This window comes from Papio anubis, chromosome 19, assembly GCF_008728515.1.
Source record: "Papio anubis isolate 15944 chromosome 19, Panubis1.0, whole genome shotgun sequence".
In the NCBI taxonomy this organism is placed as follows: domain Eukaryota; kingdom Metazoa; phylum Chordata; class Mammalia; order Primates; family Cercopithecidae; genus Papio; species Papio anubis.
The window spans coordinates 13360989-13383336 of record NC_044994.1 but is presented as its reverse complement, the minus strand read 5'-3'; the positions used below and the strand labels follow the sequence as shown (position 1 = coordinate 13383336).

The 22348-nt window shown below is 41.8% G+C and overlaps 1 pseudogene; it reads left to right on the top strand.

The window, feature by feature from the left end:
- Positions 1–1047: 1047 nt before the first annotated feature.
- LOC108582989 overlaps positions 1048–22348 on the top strand; it is a 38592-nt pseudogene continuing 17291 nt past the window's right edge.

The following is a 22348-nucleotide window of genomic DNA, read 5'->3' as shown; positions in this document are numbered from 1 at the left end:
CAGTGAGCTGAGATTGCGCCATTGCACTCCAGACCTGGGCAACAAGAGTAAAACTCTGTCTCAAAAAACAAAAAAGAAAAGAATGTCTATATGCCTTCTTTGACATGTTTCTCATACCTGTAATCCCAGTACTTTGGGAGGCTGATGTGGCAGATTGCTTGAGCTCACAAGTTCAAGACCAGTTTGAGAAACATGGTGAAAACTTGTCTTTACACAAAATATAAAAGTTAGCCAGGCATGGTGGCATGCACCATAGTCCCAGCTACTTGGGAAGCTGAGGTGGGAGGGTGGCTTGAGTCCAGGAGGCAGAGGTTGCAGTAAGCCAAGATGGCGCCACTTACCTCCAGCCTAGGCAATAGAGCCAGACCCTGTCGCAAAAAAAAAAAAAAAAAAAGGAAAGAAACATGTTTAAAAATAAGATGGAAGGATGAATAGAGAGATATGTGATAGAGCATTTATAGTAAAATGTTAACTGTATAAATGTCTAAGCGATGAGACTATAAGTGTTCACAGTAAAACGTTTTCAACTCTTGTGTATGCTCCAAAATATTTAAGTAAATCTACTGAGAAAATTGTATATAAAAATTATTATAAATGTGTAAAAAGAGACTCTGCCCTACCCAAGAAAAAACTAAAGGATATTTACTAAATTATTAAGAGTAACTGTGTTTGGATAGCATCATATGAGTAATTTTTACTTTTTCCTTTTTGTACTTTTTAGTATTTTACAAATGTTTAACAGGCATGTTACCCAATTCTAATAAAAACCATTTTAAAGAAAATAAAGAAACACAGCATCTTATACTTTACAATCTTACAGTAGAACAGGACATATAAGAGAGAATGAGAATTGATGGATAGAGGCAGACAGATAAAATGGAGAATTGGCCCTAAGACTGCCTCCATGCTTTAATAAATATATCCTGAGGAACTTAAAGGACCGCCCCTTTTCACTGAAAGGTCTCTACTATTAAAATATGTCTATTTTCCTTTTTTTCTTGATGATCAAAAAGACCACTTCTAGTGGAAGTCCTTTCACACTTCCTTATGTCCCGTTGCTTAGAGCTGAGCCAGCCCCTGGAGCCCTTGGCTGCCACCAACCACTACTATCCACTTCGTGTGTTAGTGGAGGCCTCCCAGTCCTGTGGAGCTGATGATCTGGTAAATAGCTCTTGAGGCTTTTTAAAAGCATATTCCTGGAATTCTGGCTCCCTACTGTTAAAATAAATAAATTCTCTACACCAGCATGCCAGAATGGAGTTGGGCTTTGGAGCTAAGGTCAAGGGTAGGGTCAATCAGCAGGGGTCTCACAAAACCCCAGAGGCTGACATTTCAAGGCAGGGTAACTTTTTAAAATGTAAAAGTAAGTGTTTGCAGATTCTGGAAACAAACAAACAAACCTGACTTGGCATCTTTTCTTGGGGGTGGAGGCAATCTGTAGTTATCAGGTGGTGAAATCATAATTAAATAAACTTCCAGGCTTTATTTAAGGAGGTAACTTTTCTGAGGTTTAACATTGTTTTGATCAGGTAATTTTCCGCCACAGAAAATGGGCTCATATCAAACAGAGTCCTTTTAATGCACAAACTTAAGCACAAAAAGTTGTTTCTAAGGTGGCATCTTTGGCGAAAATGCTAGAGAATCAAAAGACTATAAAATTAGTATCAAGAAAATATTGAACTTCAATTATATAATTGGAACCATTTCAGTCTTTTGGTATAATACATTACCTGTAACTGCAACCTGGTTTAGATTACTTGAGAAAAACAAACATGTTCTCTAAGTTTGGTATGTATTAAAAAGATCACATAATTTATTTATTATTATTATTTTTTTTGATATGGAGTTTCGTTCTTGTCACCCAGGCTGGAGTGCAATGGTGCCATCTCTGCTCACTGCAACCTCCACCTGGGTTCAAGCGATTCTCCTGCCTCAGCCTCCCGAGTTGCTGGGATTACAGGCATGTGCTAGCACGCCCAGCTAATTTTTGTAATGTTAGCAGAGACGGGTTTTCACCATGTTGGCCAGGCTGGTCTCAAACTCCTGACCCCAGGTGATCCACCCGCCTCGGCCTCCCAAAGTGCTAGGATTACAGTCATGAGCCACTGGGCCCAGCCCTGGCCTAATTCTTGTACGTTCTAAGTGACCGCGCCCGGCCTAATTCTTACATGTTCTAAGTGAAATTAACACTAGCAAAATAATTAGTTTCCGTATAGATCTACAAAAATACATTTAATGCACAAACGCAGAATCACAGAATTAAGCGAGAAAAGGCATTCTCGTTGCCCAAGTTTTTAGAGCACAGTCCTACATGATACTTCATTTAAAAGGTATCCTATAGTCAAGTAAGTTTGGGAAATGGTACATTTTAATACTTTACCCTCGGCCGGGCGCGGTGGCTGACGCCTCTAATTCCAGCACTTTGGGAGGCCGAGGCGGGCGGATCACAAGGTCAGGAGATCCAGACCACGGTGAAACCCCGTCTCTACTAAAAATACAACAAAATAGCCGGGCGCGGTGGCGGGCGCCGTGGTGGGTGCCTGTAGTCCCAGCTACTCGGGAGGCTGAGGCAGGAGAATGGCGCGAATCTGGGAGGCGGAGCTTGCAGTGAGCCGAGATCGCGCCACTTCACTCCAGCCTGGGCGACAGAGCGAGACTCCATCTCAAAAACAAAAAACTTTACCCTCATCTTGAAAACCTACAATTCAAATAATCATATTAAAGGTTGCAAAAAAAATTCTATTGTAAGAACTTTGTTTAACCGGTAGTTTGTGAAACACACATGAGCATGTAGCACCTCCCCCGCCCCCCCCCCCCTTCTTTTTTTTGAGATGGAGTTTTGCTCTTGTTGCCCAGGCTGGAGTGCAATGGCGCGTTCTCAGCTCACTGCAACCTTCGGCTCCCCGTTCAAGCAATTCTCCTGCCTCAGCCTCCCAAGGAGCTGGGATTACAGGCATATGGCACCACGCCCGGCTAATTTTCTATTTATTTTTAGTAGAGACGGGGTTTCACCATGTTGGTCAGGCTCGTCTGGAACTCCTGACCTCAGGTGATCTACCCGTCTCGGGCCCCCAAAATGCTGGGATTACAGGCATGAGCCACCATGACCAGCCTCCCACTCTTTTTCTTTTTTTTTAATATCTATTAACATTTTGTAGAACCTCTTTGGGAAACTGGCCTCCAGACTGATGCCCTCATTTTTATAGAAAGAGAGGACACACAGATAAACTGATTTGTGTAACCAAACAGTCCTTTATTTACCTAGACAAACTCATAGGTAAGTAAGCTACGAAGTATTGTTATTTTTTTTATTTATTTATTTATTTATTTATTTATTTATTTATTTATTTATTTATTTTGAGACAGGGTCTCTCTCTGTTGCCCAGACTGGAGTGCAGTGGCATGATCTCGGCTCACCACAGCCTCTGCCTCTCAGGCTCAAGCAATTCTCCTGCCTCAGCCTCCCGAGTAGCTGGGATTACAGGCGTGCACTACCACACCCAGCTAATTTTTGTATTTTTAGTAGAGATGGGATTTCACCATGTTGGCCAGGCTAACTCCTGACCTCAAATGATCCACCCGCCTTGGCCTCCCAAAGTGTTGGGATTACAAGTGTGAGCCACTGCACCTGGCCTATTTTTTTTTTTTTTTTTTTTGAGACAGGGCCTCACTCTGTCACCCAGGCTGGAATGCAGTGGCACAATCATGGCTCACTGCAGCCTCTACCTCCTGGGCTCAAGCGATCCTCCCACCTCAGCTTCCTGGGTAGCTGGGACTACAGGTACACGCCACCACACCCAGCTAATTTTTTGCATATTTTGGAGAGACAGGGTTATGCCATGTTATCCAGACTGGTCTTGAACACCTGGGCTCTAATATCCTCCTGCCTCGGCCTGCCTCGGCCTCCCAAAGTGCTGGGATTACAGGTGTGAGCCACCTTGACTCTTAAATCAGATTACGTAAATCAAATAACTCAGCATCTGATGTAAATTGAACTATTTTGGGAAAGGGAGTAAATTAACTGTTAATGACCTAGCTATGAAAATAACACCATAAACGGCCCTTACAAATTCAGTAGAGTTTCCACTACCCCACAGAATCTTCTCTGATAACTCCCATTCAGAGTGATTTTGCCCTTCTCTGATCAATATGTCATCAAATTCTGTCTTCTATTGTTATCTACCTGCCTGGTGTGTAATCTTATCTCCCTGAGCAGATTGCGAGCTCCTAGAAAGCTAGAAGGAATTCTAACTTTTCCTTAGAGTCACCTGAGGCACATAATAGTCTCAAGAAATAATTTTGAGGCCAGGCGCTGTGGCTCAAGCCTATAATCCCAGCACTTTGGGAGGCCGAGGTGGACGGATCAGGAGGTCAGGAGATCTAGACCATCCTGGCTAACATGGTGAAACCCCGTCTCTACTAACAATACAAAAAATTAGCTGGGCGTGGTGGCGGGCGCCTGTAGTCCCAGCTACTCGGGAGGCTGAGGCCGGAGAATGGCGTGAACTCGGGAGGTGGAGCTTGCAGTGAGCCGAGATTGTGCCACTGCACTCCAGCCTGGGCAACAGAGCAAGACTCCATCTCAAAAAAAAAAAAAAAGAAAGAAAGAAAGAAAGAATTTTGAAAGGCTCACAAATGACCAATTGAATGGAACAGGGTCAGCATGAAGGATTATGGAAGGAGCCAACCATCCACATTCTTTCTGTCTTCAATGCAACTCTCCCTTCCCTCTCAACTTGTATGCTAGTAATTACCTCTTGGCAGTTTTTTCTAGAGGTCTACAGTAAAGGAGGCTGCCACTGCTCAAGGACACTGCTTGATCCTACCAAAATTCCAACGGATCTGTGTGAGGAGCTCCTCAAATCAGCAGGACATGCCCCTGTCCTGCCCAAAATCTGTTTGGAGATCAAATGGGCCTTATCAATAATAAAATGGAAGCCTGAATTTACTTCTATTTGTTTGGTCTCTCATTAATTAGGTACATTCTCCAGAATACAAAGCAGCTGCTTTTTTGACCATTAAGCTGTATTCCTTAAAGAGAAGCGAATCCCAGAGTAGGAACAGTTCTAATGATTGTTTTAGTTTGTTTTATGGCAAGACTTTAGAGAAGTTGAAGAGGAAGAAAGGAGACTCCCTATCCCTGCTTACTGCTGGCGATCCAGGTTGATGGTAGTTGGAGAGCAAGGTCTGTGCTGAAAAGATTCAAACACACCCATGACCCACAAACTGCAAACTGTTGGATTCATTGTTTTTGCCTACAGACAACTCAATGAGTGCTCATTGTGCAGAAATCATGTTCTCAGCACTGCTTTAGGCGCCGTGGGATTATAGAAGAGGAATAAAGGTATGTTTCCTCCCTTCCAGGGATTTACAATCTAATAAGGTGAGACTAACATTGAAAGTAGCTGTGGACAATACAAGGCAGGCTATAGGATCTAGTGCTGACTTCAGGGCTTTGGACTTTAACTGTAACAGAAATTCAGAGAAGGAGGAAAAGTCACTAGGCGTTTCAGTCTTACAAGAACACTTCATGAAGAAAATACAACAGGAGTTGAACATTAAAGGAAAGGGAAAGCATTCCAGGCAAAGGAGGCAGGTTGTCCTTTTCAGTTTCAGACAATATTGTGTTAATTATTTTACATGAATTATTGATTGCTACAAGGCGAAAAGGTACCTAAGCACACACACTTTCAATCACTGGGCTACTGCTTTTTAAAAATTACCTTTAAGATATGCTTGTCTTAGTGGCCTATAAATAAATTTGCTCAATTTTCCATTTTACTCATTTGGCATGCTCAGGTCAATAATTTGACTTATTAGCTTTAGAGTTATTAATTACATGGATGCAGTATTTTAACAAAAAGAAAAAGTGCTTACTATGTGCTAGGCCCTGTGTTAGGTGCCGGGGATAAAACAGTGCATATAAATAATCAAGATGCCTGTCGAGTTTAAAAGTGATAGCAGGCCAGGCGCAGTGGCTCATGCCTGTAATCCCAGGATTTTACGAGGCCAAGGCAGGCAGATCACCTGAGGTCAGGAGTTCGAGGCCAGCGTGGCCAACAGTGAGAAACCCCATCTCCACTAAAAATACAAAAATTAGCTGGTGTGGTGGCGGGCGCCTGTAATCCCAGCTGTATAACTGTAATCCCAGCTGCTCAGGAAGCCGAGGCAGAATAATTGCTTGAACCTGGGAGGTGGAGGTTGCAATGAGCCGAGATCGTGCCATTGCACTCCTGCCTGAACGGCAGAGTGAGACTCCTTCTCAAAAAAAAAAAAAAAGTGATAGCAGACACAGACATACAAAGAACAACATGATTATAATTACAGTATGAGTCATCAGAGAAAAACATAGAGCTATAAAAGCAGGTATCAGAGAAGTCTAATTTACATTGGAAAGGCAGTGACAAATTTCTTGAGAACTTGATAATTTAGGCTGAGACCTGAAGTATGTAGGAGTTAGAGGTAGGGGACAGGAACTGAAAGGCAGTTAATGTGCTCTGAAGAGCAGAGCGAGATGAGGCTAGTCAAGTAAGTAGGGCTGGATCGTACTTATCTATTTATATTGTAAATAAATTATAAATTATAGCAAGTTGAACTATTCAGCAGTGATGACATTTAATTTTTATCCTTTTATCACAAGCTAAAATGAGAATTAATTTCTCTTTACAATAAAAACGATTTGAGAAGATGAACTCAAAACAGAAATGCCTTGTATTTCATTCCATGTTGTCTTTCACACAGTAGCTATCTACAAGATACAAATGAAACGTTAAAATTCCAACTAAAGTGGTTACCTCTAAAATTGTGAAACAAACTGAGAGAAATCAATCCCCCAGGAAGCAACATAGTGAAGTAGCTAGGGTGCATGGAATTTCCGAACCAGACTTGAGATCTTGAACTCCTGGGCTCAAGTAATCCTCCCACCTCAGCCTTTCAAGAAGCTGGGACTGTAGGCTACCAGCTACTATAGAAACCAGATTTCCTGGGTTGAATCTCAGCTCAAAAAACACCATCAATCAACTGTATATGATTGACATCTATGGACGACTTCCTCCAGCAACAACAGAATACACATTCTTCTCAAGTTCATGAGGAGCCTTCACCATGGTAGATCATATTCTGGGCCATAAAACACCTTAACAAATTTATTTTATTTTATTTATTATTGTTTTTTGAGACTGAGTCTCGCTGTGTCGCCCAAGCTGGAGTGTAGTGGCGCGATCTCCGCTCACTGCAAGCTCCGCCTCCCAGATTCGCGCCATTCTCCTGCCTCAGCCTCCCGAGTAGCTGGGATTAGTAAAGCCGCCAACCACCAAGCCCGGCTAATTTTTTGTATTTTTAGTAGAGACGGGGTTTCACCGTGTTAGCCAGGATGGTCTTGATCTCCTGACCTCGTGATCTGCCCACCTCGGCCTCCCAAAGTGCTGGGATTACAGGCGTGAGTCCCTGCGCCCAGCCTACGCCCAGCTAAAGTTTTTTTGTATTTTTAGTAGAGATGGAGGTTTCACCGTGTTAGCCAGGATGGTCTGGATCTCCTGACCTCGTAATCCGCCCGCGTCAGCCTCCCAAAGTGCTGGGATTACAGGCGTGAGAACAAATTTAAAAGAAAAGAAATCATACAATATCTGCTCTCAGATCACCATGGAATTACACTAGAAGTTTTTTTGTTTTTGTTTTTGTTTTTGTTTTTTTTTGAGATGGAGTCTAGCTCTGTCGCCAGGGTTGGAGTGCAGTGGCCGGATCTCAGCTCACTGCAAGCTCCGCCTCCCGGGTTTACGCCATTCTCCTGCCTCAGCCTCCCGAGTAGCTGGGACTACAGGCGCCCTCTACCTCGCCGGGCTAGTTTTTTGTATTTTTTTAGTAGAGACGGGGTTTCACCGTATTAGCCAGGATGGTCTCGATCTCCTGACCTCGTGATCCGCCCGTCTCGGCCTCCCAGAGTGCTGGGATTACAGGCTTGAGCCACCGCGCCCGGCCAACACTAGAAGTTAATAACAGAAAGATAACTGGAAAATTTCAAAACACATGGAGATTAAACAACACAAATAACTTACAGGTCAAAGAAGAAAGTTCAAGATAAATTTTAAAACATTTTGAACTAAATGAAAAAACAACTTATCTAAATTCGTGGGATGCAGCAAAAGCAATGTTTAGAAGGAAATTTATAGCATCGAATGCATATTTTAGAAAAGAAGGAAGATCTAAAATTAACAACCTAAGCTTCTACCTTAATAAACTAGGGAATAAAAAAAAAAAAAAAAAAAGCAGGCCGGGCGAGGTGGCTCATACACCGGACGACGTGGCTCACGCCTGTAATCCCAGCACTTTGGGAATCCAAGACAGGCGGATCACGAGGTCAGGAGATCGAGACCATCCTGGCTAACACAGTGAAACCCTGTCTCTACTAAAAATACAAAAATTAGCCGGGCGTGGTGGCGGGCGCCTATAGTCCCAGCTACACGGGAGGCTGAGGCAGGAGAATGGCGTAAACCCGGGAGGCGGAGCTTGCAGTGAGTGGAGATCCTGCCACTGTACTCCAGCCTGGGTGACAGAGCGAGACTCCGTCTCAAAAAAAAAATAAAAATAAAAAAAATAAAAAGCAAATTAAATCCAAAGCAAGCAGAAAAAAGGAGATAAGTTTTAAAAAGTAGAAATCACTAAAATTGAAAACAGGAAATCAACAGAGAAAACAAAACAAAAGCTGATTCTTTCAAAAGATCAATAAAATCAATAAGCCTCTAGCCAGATTAAGAAAAAAAGAAAGAGGGCACAAATTACTAATCAGAAATGAAAGAGGGGTTATCACCACAGATCCTATGGACATTAAAAGGATAATCAATGAATACTATGACTTCAAATTTGATAACATGGATGAAACAGATCAGTTCCTTGAGAAACACAATCAGCCAAAGCTCACCCAAAAATAAATAATCTGAAACTTTTAATATATCTATTGAAGAAACTGAATCACTAATTAAAAACATTCCAGGCCAGGCACGGTAGCTCACGCCTGTAATCTCAGCACTTCAGGAGGCCGAGGCAGGTGGATCACCTGAGGTCAGGAGTTCAAGACCAGCCTGGCCAACATGATGAAACCCGTTCTCTACTAAAAATATAAAAAATTAGTTGGGCATGGTGGCGCGTGCCTATAATCCCAGCTACTCAAGAGGCTGAAGCAGGAGAATCGCTTGAACCCAGGAGGTGGAGTTGCAGTGAGCTGAGATCGTGCCATTGCATTACAGCATTCCAGCCTAAGCACCAAGAGCAAAACACTGTCTCCAAAAAAAAAAAAAAAAAAACTCCAAAATAGAAGGCACCAGGCCAAGATGGGTTCATTGATTCAGGAAAGAAATTATACCAATTCTCTACAACCTCTTTCAGAAGATAGAAGCAGAGGGAATACTTCCTAAGTCATTCTATAAGGCCAGCATCACCTTAAAACAAAACCAGACAAAGATATTACCAGAAAAGAAAACTATAGACCAATGTCTCTCATAAACATAGATACAAAAATCCTCAAAAATATTAACAAATTGAATCAACAAAGTATAAAAAAGAATTATATACCACACCAGGTAGGATTTATTCCAGGTATGTAAGACTAGTCCAACATTCAAAAATCAAATAATGTAATCCATTACATCAACAGGCAAAAGAAGAAAACTCACATGATCATATCAATAGATGCAGAAAAAATTAGTTACAAAATCTAACTTCCATTCATGATAAAAACTCTCAGTAAACCAGGAATAGAGGGGTTTGTCTTCAACTTGATAAATACTATCTACAAATTAGCTGAGCACAGTGGCTCAGGCCTGTAATCTGAGCACTTTGGGAGGTTGAGGCAGTAGGACTGCTCAGGCCCAGGGGTTCAAGACAAGCCTGGGCAACACGGCGAAACTCCGTCTCTACAAAAAGTACAAAAATGAGCCTGGCGTGGTGGTATGCACCTGTAGTCCCAGCTACTCGACACGCTGAGGTGGGAGGATCACTTGAGCCCGGGAGGTCAAGGCTGCTGTGAGCTGACATTGCACCACTGCACTCCAGCCCAGGTGACAGAGTGAGACCCTGTCTCAAAAAAGCAAACAAACAAAAAAGAATATCTACAAAAACCTACAACTAACATCAGACTTAATGGTGAGAAACTTGAAGCATTCCCACTAAGATTAGGAACACAGCAAGATGTCCATCTCATCACTCTGTTTCAACATTGTATTGCAAGTCCTAGCTAATACAATAAGCCAAGAAAAGGAAATAAAAGGCATACTAATTGGGAAGAAAGGAATAAAACTCTCCTTGCTAGCAGATGCAATGATGGTCTATGTATAAAGTTCAAAAGAATCAACAACAAAAAACCTGGAGCTAATAAGCAACTACAGCAAGGGTGCAAAATACAGGGTTAATATACAAGAGTGAATCATTTTCCCATATACTAGAAATGAACAAGTGGAACTTGAAATTTAAAACACAGTATCAGGTGGCTCATGCCTGTAATCCCAGCACTTTGGGAGGTCAAGGTGGGTGGACTGCTTGAGCCTAGGAGTTTGAGACCAGCCTGGGCAACAGGCTGAAACCCCGTCTCGTGATGCTGCAGGTGGTGGCGCACGCCTATAATCCCAGCTACTCTGGAGGCTGAGGTGGGAGAATTGCTTGAACCCGGGAGGCAGAGGTTGCAGTGAGCCAAGATTGCACCACTGCACTCCATCCAGCCCGGGCGACAGAGTGAGACTCTGTCTCAAAACAAAACAAAACAAAACAAAACAAAATGAACAAACCAAAAAAAAAACAGTATCATTTACATTAGCACCCCCCAAAATGAAATAATTAAGTTTAAATCTAACAGAATATATACAAGGTCTGTATTAGGAAAACTGCAGAACTCCAATGAAATAAATTAAAGAACTAAATGAATACAGAGGTTATTTCATGTTCATGAATAGGAAGACTCAGTATTGTCAAGCTATTAAGTTCTTCCCAACTTGATCCACAGATTCACTGCAAATCCAGTAAAAATACCAGAAAGTTATTTTGTGGATTTTGACAAACTGATCTGAAAGTTGATATGGGGGCCAGGTACAGTGGCTCATGCCTGTAATCCCAGCATTTTAGGAGGCTGAGGAGGGTGGATCACTTGAGGTCAGGAGTTGATGACCAGCCTGGCCAACATGGAGAAACCCCGTCTCTACTAGAAATATAAAAATTAGCCAGGAATGGAAGCACATGCTTGTAATCCCAGCTATTTGGGAGGCTGAGGCAGGAGAATGACCTGAACCTGGGAGGCGGAGTCTGAAGTGAGCCGAGATCACACCACTGTACTCCAGCCGAGGCAAGAGAGTGAGACTTCATCTTAAAAAAAAAAAAAAAAAAAAAAAAAGTTGATATGGAGAGCCAAAAGCCAAAAGACCCAGAATAGGCAGCACAATATTGAAGGAAAATAATGAATTGGAGAAATGACACTATCTGACTTCAAGACTTACTACAAAACTGCAGTAATCAAGCCAGCATGACATTGATGAAAGAATAGACAAACAGATCAATGGAACAGAACAGAAAGCCCAGAAAGAGACCCACATAAATACAGTCAACTGTTCTTTGACAAAGAAGCAAAGGTAATACAATAGAGAGGAGATAGATTTTTCAACAGATCGTACTAGAACTGGACATCTGCATTCAAAAACATGAATCTAGACACAGCTCTTAACACCCTCCACAAGAATTAACTCAAAATGGATCACAGACTTGAAAAACACAAGACCATAAAACTCTTAGAAGATAACATAGGAGAAAATTTAGGTGGACCTTGGCTTTTTTTTTAAGACGGAGTCTCGGCCAGCCTGTAAGGCTGGAGTGCAGCAGCTGATCTCAGCTCACTGCAAGCTCCTCAAGCCCCGGTTCACGCATCCTCCGCCTCAGCCTCCCCGAGAAGGCTGGGACTACAGGACACCACCGCCCGGCTATTTTTGTATTTCTTAGTAGAGACGGGTTTCACCAATAAGCTGGTTCATTAAAATTAAAATTTTTTGCTCTGTGAAAGACACTGTTACAGGAATGAGAAGACAAGCCACAGACTGGGAGAAAATGTTTCAAAAAATATACCTGGTAGAGGATTGTCATCCAAAATATACAAAGAACTCTTAAAACTCAACAATAAAAAAAACCAATTAACTGATTAAAAGATAGCTCAAAGATCTGAAGTCACCAGAGCAAAGAAGATATACGAATAGCAAATAAGTATCCACATCATAAGTCATTAGGGAAATAAAAATTAAAACAAAAATGAGATACCAGTATACACCTATTAGAATGACCAAAATCCAAAACAGTGACAACACCAAATGGTGAGGAAGATGAGGAACAACATTAATTATCATTTATTGCTGGTGGGAATGCAAAGTCATACAGCTACTTTAGAAAGCAGTTTAGTGATTTCCTACAAAACTAAATATACTCTTACCATACAATCCAGCAATCCTGCTCATGGTACTGATAATGGAGTTGAAAACTACGTCCACATTTTAAAAATCTGGATGCAGTAGCTCATGCCTGTAATCCCAGCACTTTTGGGGGGACCAAGGAGGGAGTACTGCTTGAAGCCAGGAGTTCAAGACCAGCCTGGGCAACATGGTAAGACCTTGTCTCTACAAAAAATTTAAAAATTAGCTGGTCTCAGTGGTGTGCACTTGTAGTCCCAGCTACTCAGGAGGCTGAGGCAGGAGGATCACTTGAGCCTAGGAGATGGAGGCTGCAGTGAACTATGATTGCACCACTGCACTCTAGCCTGAGTGGTAGGGCGAGACCCTCTCTCCAAAACAAACAAAACCGTACATGAATGTTTATAATTGTAGTCTTCTTCCTCCTTCTCCTACTTTCTTCTTCCTCTTCCTCCTCTTCCTCTACTTCTTCTCTCCTTCCTTCCTTCCTCTTTTTTTCCTCCTCTTCTTCCTTCCTCCCCTCCTTCTCCTCTTCCTCCTTCTCCTTCTTCTCTCTTTTTTTTTTTTCTTTTTTTGAGACAGGGTCTTGCTATGGCCCCCAGGCAGGAATGCAGTGGTGCAATTATGGCTCACTGTAGCCTCAACTTTCTGGGCTCAAGTAATCCTCCCACTTCAGCCTCTTGAGTAGCTGGAAAAACAGGGACACGCCAGCATGCTCAGCTAACTTTTGTTTTTTTTTTGTTTGTTTGTTTTTGTTTTTGTGTAAAGGTAGGTTTTGTTATGTTGCCCAAGCTGGTCTCAAAGTCCTGGGCTCAACAGATCTGCTTACCTTGGACTCCCAAAGTGCCGGGATTACAGGTGTGAGTCACTGTGCCAGGCCAGTAGCTTTATTTTTAATTGCCAAAACTTGGACACAAGCAAGATGTCCTTCAGTAGGTGAACGGATAAATAAACTGCGATACATCCAGACAATGTAATATTATTCAGTGATGAAAAGAGATGAGCTATCAAGCTATAAAAAGATACGGAGTAAATGTAAAGGCATTTTACTAAGTGAAAGAAGAAGCCAATCTGAAAGAGCTGCATGTTATAAGATTCCAACTATATCACATTCCAGAAAGTCAAAACTATGGAGACAGAGTAAAGATCAGTGGTTGCCAAGGGTTGAGGGGAGGGAGGGAAGAATAAATAGAGCACAGAGGAGTCTTAGGGCAGTGAAACTACTCTGTATGCTACTATAATCATAGCTACATGTCATTACACATTTGTCTAAACCTAGAGAATTCACTCGAAGAGTGAATCCTAATGTAAACTATGGACTTCTGGATGATAATGATGTATCAATGTGGGTTCATCAGTTATCACAAATGTACCACTCTGGTGGGGGATGTTAAAAATGGGCAAGACTATACACATGTGGGATCGGGGGTGTATGGGAAATCTCTGAACCTACCTCTCAATTTTGCTATGAACCTAAAACTGCTCTAAAAAATAAGGTTTTGTTTGTTGTTGTTTTACCAAATAAAGTAGGCAGATTTTTAAAAAAGGTCTTTTTTTAAAAAGAAAAAAATTATTGGACTATGAAACTCAGATAATTGGCTTCCTATTCACAACAGCCAAGGCCACACTTAGAAAGATCACCTTGTTCTCAGAGGCACACTAGAGTTTGGAGGTTAAAGAAATTTAGAAGGATAAGGCCAGGGCCAGCGCCAGGCCAGATGTGTGCTCCCTTCTATGTTGCAATTTGTTCCTCAAATTTCTTACTAAACTAAAACTAAAAGCATAGTGGTAGATAAACGGTTGATTTTATACCATAAACTGAAGCATGGTCACTAAGAGAAATTTAACTCCAAATTCAACATTTAGTTGTGTGCAAAAATAAAATAATATAGTCGTAGAAGACTAGAACATTTCAAAGTCAACTTATGGATGAAAATGGCAAATTCCACTCATTCATTTATTTTTGCATCCTATTGAAACTCTATTAAAACAATAATAAAGGGTGTTTTTTGTTGTTGTTTTTTGTTTTTTGTTTTTTTTTTGAGATGGAGTCTCACTCTGTCACCCAGGCTGGAGTACAGTGGCATGATCTTGGCTCACTGCAACCTCCGCCTCCTGGGTTCAAGCGATTCTCCCATCTCAGCCTCTCAAGTAGCTGGAACTACAGTCGTGCACCACCACACCCAGCTAATTTTTTTGTATTTTTAGTAGAGATGGGGTTTCACCATGTTGCCCAGGATGGTCTTGATCTCCTGACCTCGTGATTGGCCCACCTCACCCTTCCAAAGTGCTGGGATTACAGGTATGAGCCACCGAGCCCAGCTGGGATTTTTTAAAAGACAGAAATCCATAGGGATATAAATGACCAGAAAGGAGGCAACAGGAACAAAACTTTGGAAGCTGGAAAGAGATGGATATATGACAACGGATCTAGCAGATCTGAGAAAGCTAATGTCTAAACTAGCAAACAGGAAAGCCTGGAAGCAAACACATATACAAGGATTTTCCAAAGACTTAGGAATTGGTGGCATCAGGTGTAGTTGGAAGTGAGGGCTCAAAATAGAAGGCTAAGTTGAAACTCTGTGAAGTAGTTACATTCCCAGATCTCCTCTTCAATTCCGCAAACAAAGCTGGATGACTGTCTTTTACCTCGCAAAATAATGGAGGTTTATTCTTTAAAGGTGAAACAGAGGTTCCTGGCCTGTGAGCACAACAGGCACACCTGTAGTTGGGGGTGTTAGTCTAAAACAGAAGTATTAAGTGAATACTTGTAAATTTTGTGCTGAATCCTGTAAGCCCTCTTCCCCTTTTAAGCTCACAGGGCACTACATCTAGATATTAACCTCCAGGAAGGTGAATGGAAGACCTTCTCTGAGGAAAGTTAACTCTCCAAGGGGAAACACCTAAAGGTACAGATAAAGGGATTCCCCAAATAATTGATCCAGCCAGATCATCCTTTATTAAAGCCCTACCCATGTGCTCAAAGATTTCTGTTGGCTTCTTAGTGTCCCTCTTTTGAATGTGAACTTATAACCAAGGACCACCGAATACTGGAGAAAAGTCTCTGGTACAAAAGGTAAAAACCAAAACAAAGTGGAAAAAGAAATATGGAGAAAACAGAGCTATTCATGGTGTTATCAGTCTGTTTTCACACTGCTATAAAGATACTGAGACGGGGTAAAGTATAAAGAAAAGAGGTTTAATTGACTCACAGTTCTGCATGGCTGGGGAGGCCTCAGGAAATTTACAATCATGGCGAAAGCCGAAGCAGGTATGGCTTAACATGGTGGCAAATGAGAGAGTGCGTGTGAAGGAGGAAATGTCAAACTCTTATAAATCCATCAGATCTTGTAAGAACTCACTATCACAAGAACAGCATGGGGGGAACCACCCCCATGATCCAATTGCCTCCCATCAGGTCCCTCCCTTGAGGGAGGAAATTACAATGGGAATTACAATTCAAAATGAGATTTGGGTGGGGACACAGAGCCAAACCATATCACGTGGAAATGAAAATGTCAAATAATAAATCAATATCTTTAGAGAGATAAGAGATGCTATTGAATACATAAAAGAACAGGATCACGTAAAGACAGCTCTTGGAAATTAAAAATGTGTTCAGATAAATAAAAATGTAAGTAGAAACACTGGAAAATAAAATTGAAAAACTCTTCCAGAAAGTAGGGTTAAAAAAAAAAACCAGAAATGGAAAACTGAATAGAAGAGTTAGGAAAATTAAAGATCAGTCCTTGAGATCCAACATACAACTAATAGAAGTTCTAGATAAAGAAATGAAGAACGGTGACCCCGGGAGGCGAGCCGGCAGTGAGCAGAGATTCACCACCTGCGACCCAGCCTGGGCGAGCCAGACCCCGCCCCCAAAGAAATGAAAGCAATAGAAAACATCAAAGAAATAATTCAAGAAAAAATTCTAGAAATGAAGGATTCAAATTTTCAGTTGAAAATATCCAACACTATCAATAAAAATAGACTCACCCCAAAGCATATCATTTTGAAATGTATTACAATAAAGAATAAAGACAGGATTCTCCAAGCTATTAGAAAAAGCAGGTCATATACAAAGGATCAAGAATCAGAATAGGTTTATACATCTCATTAGAAATAATTGGAATCGGCCGGGCGCGGTGGCTCAAGCCTGTAATCCCAGCACTTTGGGAGGCCGAGACGGGCGGATCACAAGGTCAGGAGATCGAGACCATCCTGGTTAACACGGTGAAACCCCGTCTCTACTAAAAAATACAAAAAACTAGCCGGGCGAGGTGGCAGGCGCCTGTAGTCCCAGCTACTCGGGAGGCTGAGCCAGGAGAATGGCGTAAACCCGGGAGGCGGAGCTTGCAGTGAGCTGAGATCTGGCCACTGCACTCCAGCCTGGGCGGGAGAAAAAAACAGACTCCGTCTCGGAAAAAAAAAAAAAAAAAAAAAGAAATAATTGGAATCTAGAAGACAATAAAGAAATACCTGCACATTTTTGAAAGAAAATTATTTCCAAGTGATAATTATAGACCAAGCTAAACTATGAATCAAATAAGAGAGTCAAATAAAGACATTCTAAATCACAAAAGGTCCTTCAAGGCTTTATCTTTCATGTATTCTTTCTCGGGAAACTCAGAGAATGTGCTTTATTAAAACAAAGGAGTAAGTCACAAGCAAGGTGTAAGAAACAGGAAACAAAAGGTCCAACATAATAGAAAAGCCAACAGAATTCTCAGAATTATGGTGAAGAAATATCCCAAGACAATGCCTATCTACTGGGATAGAGGGCAATTGGTCCAGATTGGAACAAGCCAGAAAACAGAGAAAGCTTCTTAAGAAGATTAAATTGATGAAACACCTGATACATGTGAATGTATTAAGAGATTTAGACAATTAGTGGAGATTTGGGGGTTGACTTAGAGAAAAAATATTCATATATAGACAACAAGGCAAATGAAAGACATTATACAATAATTAATCCTAAAGAAAATAAAGAGTCATACAGAAAAGACTAAATAATTATAGTTTCCCATATGGCTTAGCAGCGAATAGTATTTACATAGTCATAATATGTATACATATAGTTAGATCCATATTATTTATATCATTATCCTCATTAGATCTATCTTATTTATATAATAATTTTTATAATATAATACTTATATAATTTATATATTTTTTGTTTTTGAGATGGAGTTTCACTCTTGTTACCCAGGCTGATGTCCAATGGTGCTATCTCAGCTCACCACAACCTCCACCTCTAGGGTTCCAGCTATTCTCCTGCCTCACCGAGTAGCTGGGATTATAGGCATGTGCCACCATGCCCTGCTAATTTTGTATTTTTAGTAAAGACAAGGTTTCTCCATGTTGGTCGGGCTGGTCTCAAACTCTCAATCTCAGGTGATCCGCCCGCCTCGGCCTCCCAAAGTGCTGGGATTACAGATGTGAGCCACCGCGCCCAGCCATTTATATATTAATAAGTAATATGGATATAACAAAAATTATAACTGCATTGGGAAGATGGAGGATAGGAAGAATGCAAGTATGTTGTGGCAACATGTGGGGGAGGGGGAAAATCTAAATCTTTGTCTTCCTTCATGAAGTTTTATTCATAATGTCTAAAACTGACAAATCATAAAATAGCAGTATAAGTCTATTATTTAGATAGAGGTAAATATCAAAATTATTAGATAAGAGAAGTGGTAAAGGATAGCTGTTCTGGCCGGGCGCGGTGGCTCAAGCCTGTAATTCCAGCACTTTGGGAGGCCAAGGTGGGCAGATCACGAGGTCAGGAATTCGAGACCATCCTGGCTAACATGATGAAACCCCATTTCTACTAAAAATACAAAACATTAGACGGGTGTGGTGGCGCATGTCTGTAATCCCAGCTACTCAGGAGGCTGAGGCAGGAGAATCACTTGAACCCCGGAAGCAGAGGTTGCAGTGAGCCGAGATCAAGCCACTGCACTCCAGCCTGGGTGACAGAGCGAAACTCGTCTCAGAAAAAAAAAAAAGAAGTTTATACTGGTGCTGTGGAAGATACAAAATGAACAAGATCCAGTGCCTCAAACTGCTTATTGTCAAGCTGGCAGAAGAGGGCTTTTGGGTGATGGTTAATGTGATGTGCTCTGAGAGATTAAAACGAAAGCTATTGGAACCCTGAGGAGAGAGAGGTTACACGCTTTGGGGATAAAAATATTTCTCTTGTCTGGTGAGGAAAGTACGGTATGATTTCATCTGATGTAGTGAAAGCAGGATGTACTGAGAAACAAGGCCAGGGAGGGAAATTGAGGACAGACCTCTGGATGACCTTGAATACCACATTAAAGCTTTTGCAACCCAATGGAAAATTGTTAAGTATTTGGAACAGGGGGTTGATATGATCTTAGCTGTAATTTAAGAAGATCATCTGGGAGTAATATATAAATTGGATTGAACAGAGAAAAAAAGAAGGCAAGAAAATGTGAAAGAACCTAATTCAATAACCCAGGGCAGAGGTATGAGAGTCTGAACTTGAACCGGGTTGGTAGAAACAGGAGGGCAGGGAAGGAAAGGAGATATTTCGGAGACAAGAATTAAACTCACTTTTCTTTTTTTTTTTTTGAGACAGAGTCTTGCTCAGTTGCCCAGACTGGAGTGCGGTGGCATGATCTCGGCTCACGGCAAGCTCCGCCTCCCGGGTTCACGCCATTCTCCTGCCTCAGCCTCCTGAGTAGCTGGGACTACAGGCACCCGCCACTATGCCTGGCTAATTTTTTTGTATTTTTAGTAGAGACGGGGTTTCACCATGTTAGCCAGGATGGTCTCGATCTCCTGACCTCGTGATCCACCCGTCTTGGCCTCCCAAAGTGCTGGGATTACAGGCGTGAGCCACTGCGCCCGGCCTTAAACTCACTTTTCATAATTTATCTATTTCCTTCTGCTTTACTCCTGTTGGAAATTCTTAATGGGGACTGTGGCTTTAACTGGCTGATTATAAGGAGGCCAGGAGCCAAGCAAACCACATTGATTTGTAGCTTATTTAAAAAAAAAAAAAAAAAAGTCAACTAGTTCATAAGCCTTAGAACATTCTGATCTTGGTACAAATGTTTGATGTAATCTCATTTTCTAGCATTATATTTCATTTCAGTTGATTGCTATATTGTTGACTTGGGACTTCAAAAATAACTTTGTTTTACTTTTCACACTCTCATTATTCTTATGAGCCAAACTGGTTTTTGTTTGTTTGTTTGTTTGTTTTTTGAGACGGAGTCTTGCTCTGTCGCCCAGGTTGGAGTGCAGTGGCGTGACCTCAGCTCACTGCAACCTCTGCCTCCCCAGGTTCAAGCGATTCTCCTGCCTCAGCCTCCCAAGTAGCTGGGATTACAGGCGCCCACCACCAAGCCAGGCTAATTTTTGTATTTTTCGTAGAGACGGAGTTTCACCATGTTGGTCAGGCTGGTCTTGAACTCCTGACCTCAAGTGATCCACCCGCCTCGGCTTCCCAAAGTGCTGGGATTACAGGCATGAGCCACCACTTCCGGCGAGCCAAACTATTTTTAAATAAATTAAGAAATAATAATAAATTAGCAAAATCAATTACGTTCAATCACTACAGTGACTGCACAGCCGGTCACACTAACTTCAGTTTCTTCCATATTCCCATTCTACCTATCATTCACAACATTGTCAGATTCTTGTTCCTATTTAATATTTAACCACCCACTCGAATTTAATGCCTGCCCCAACAAAGCTACAAAGTTTCTGCTTGACATTCAAGGCCTCCAAGACCCGGTTCCATTCACTTGTGCACCTTTCCCTTCAATGACGTCTAACACCGCACCTCCACTCCATCCTGCCTGTCTCTTTACTACCCGCTACCCTCATCACGCACATTTGCACCTCAGTGTTTTGCTTTCTGGCCTTTCCTACTTGGAATTCCCTCCCTTTATCTTTACCCTTATTCGGATTCTTACTTGCCCTTTGAAGCAGTGTTTTTCCATCTCTGCTTTCCTCTGAGAAAATGAGATCAGGCAGAGTCTTCCCCAGTATCAGCAAAGGTGGTCAGTAGCAATTCAACTTAATTCCGAACAGTTTAGCAAACCCAGGAGAAAGACTACATATAGTCCGCCATGGTTCTGGAAAAAGACCCAAGGTTGACTCTCACTGACCTTGATAGGATCACATGGTCACCCCTGAACCAATCACAGCACTTCTGGCTAATTAGGCCTGGGTCACATGATCAAGCCTTGAACTAGCGGGATGGGGCCAGTCTCACACAGGCGCAGGCCAAGAATAGCAATCAGGGAGTTGTCTCCTGAAGGGGAGGAAATTATCCTGGGCAGACAAAATGAGTGAATGTCCGCCATGCACTTTTGTCTCACATACCATTTAGAATATTATAGAATCTCTTTCAAATACTTAAACAAGATATACTTTCTTGAGGATTCTATTTAATTTTCAAGCAAGATGTTAAAACCGTGTATGGGCAGGATGTGGCATCTAAAAGAGTGGAGAGTTATCTTTTTATTTTCCTTATGTAAGCATTGTTAGTCAGGTCAAGCATAACCTACAGTAAAATAATATTGCCTGACAGCTGGCACCGGGGCTCATGGCTGTAATCCCAGTGTCTTGGGAGCCTGAGGCAGGAGGATTGCTTGAGGCCAAGTGTTCCAGGCCAGCCTGAGCAACTTAGTGAGAGCGAGATCCTATCTCTAAAACAAACATTTATAAGAATAGCAATATTGCCAGATTAATCTTCCTCAGTTATTGATTGACACAGATTTGAAAAGTACTGATTCATAAGCGTCTTAACTAAATCAAGCATTTTGTCCTTGTTTCCTGTGCCGCTAGACACTGATGAACTTCAGGAATGAAGCACCCTTTGGCGCATTCAAAATAGAAAACAAGTTTGGTAGTAAGTCATAATGACCATAGTTATAAAAATAAACAGTAATTTAGCTTTAGGCTGGGTGTAATAGCTCACCCCTGTAATCCCAGCACATTGGGAGGCCAACTTGGGCAGATCGTTTGAGCCCAGGAGTTGGAGACCAGCCTGGACAACACAGCAAGATCTCCTCTCTACAAAACATACAAAAATTAGCTGTGTGTTGGCCGGGCGTGGTGGCTCACGCCTGTAATCCCAGCACCTCGGGAGGCTGAAGTGGGCAGGTCACCTGAGGTCGAGAGTTCGAGACCAGCCTGACCAACATGGAGAAAACCCCGTCTCTACTAAAATTACAAAATTAGCCGGGCGTGGTGGCACATGCCTGCAATCCCAGCTACTCAGGAGGCTGAGGCGGGATAATGTCTTGAACCCGGGAGGCAGAAGTTGCAGTGAGCAGAGATCGCACCATTGCACTCAAGTCTGGGCAACAAGAGCGAAACTCTGTTTAAAAAAAAAAATCAGCTGTGTGTGGTGCTGTGCGCCTGTGGTCCCAGCTACTTGGGAGGCTGAGGCCAGGGAATTGCTTGAGCCCAGGAGATGGAGGTTGTAGTGAGCTGACGTTGCTCCACTGTACTCCAGCCTGGCCAATGGGAGTAAAACCTTGTCTCCAAATAATAACAATATAATTAATTAATTAATTAAACTAAAGAGGAGAATGGTGGGGATAGGAAAAGAAGGGGAAAAATTGGAACTTTGAAGTCAGAGTACTCCAAATCCATTTTCCCACCACTTACTAGGTATAACTTTGGCAAAATTTTGCACTTTCTCCAAGCCTCAGTTTTCTCTATGTGTAAAATGAGAATAACAACTGTACATAGGTTGTTTTAAGGATTAAATGAGACCACGCATGTGAAATATTTAGCACAATACCTCAAGTAAAGTCAAGTACTAATTATCAACATATATATATATATGATTTTATTTATTTATTTATTTTAAGATGGAGTCTCACTCTTTCACCCAGGCTGGAATGCAGTGGCGCGATCTCAGCTCACTG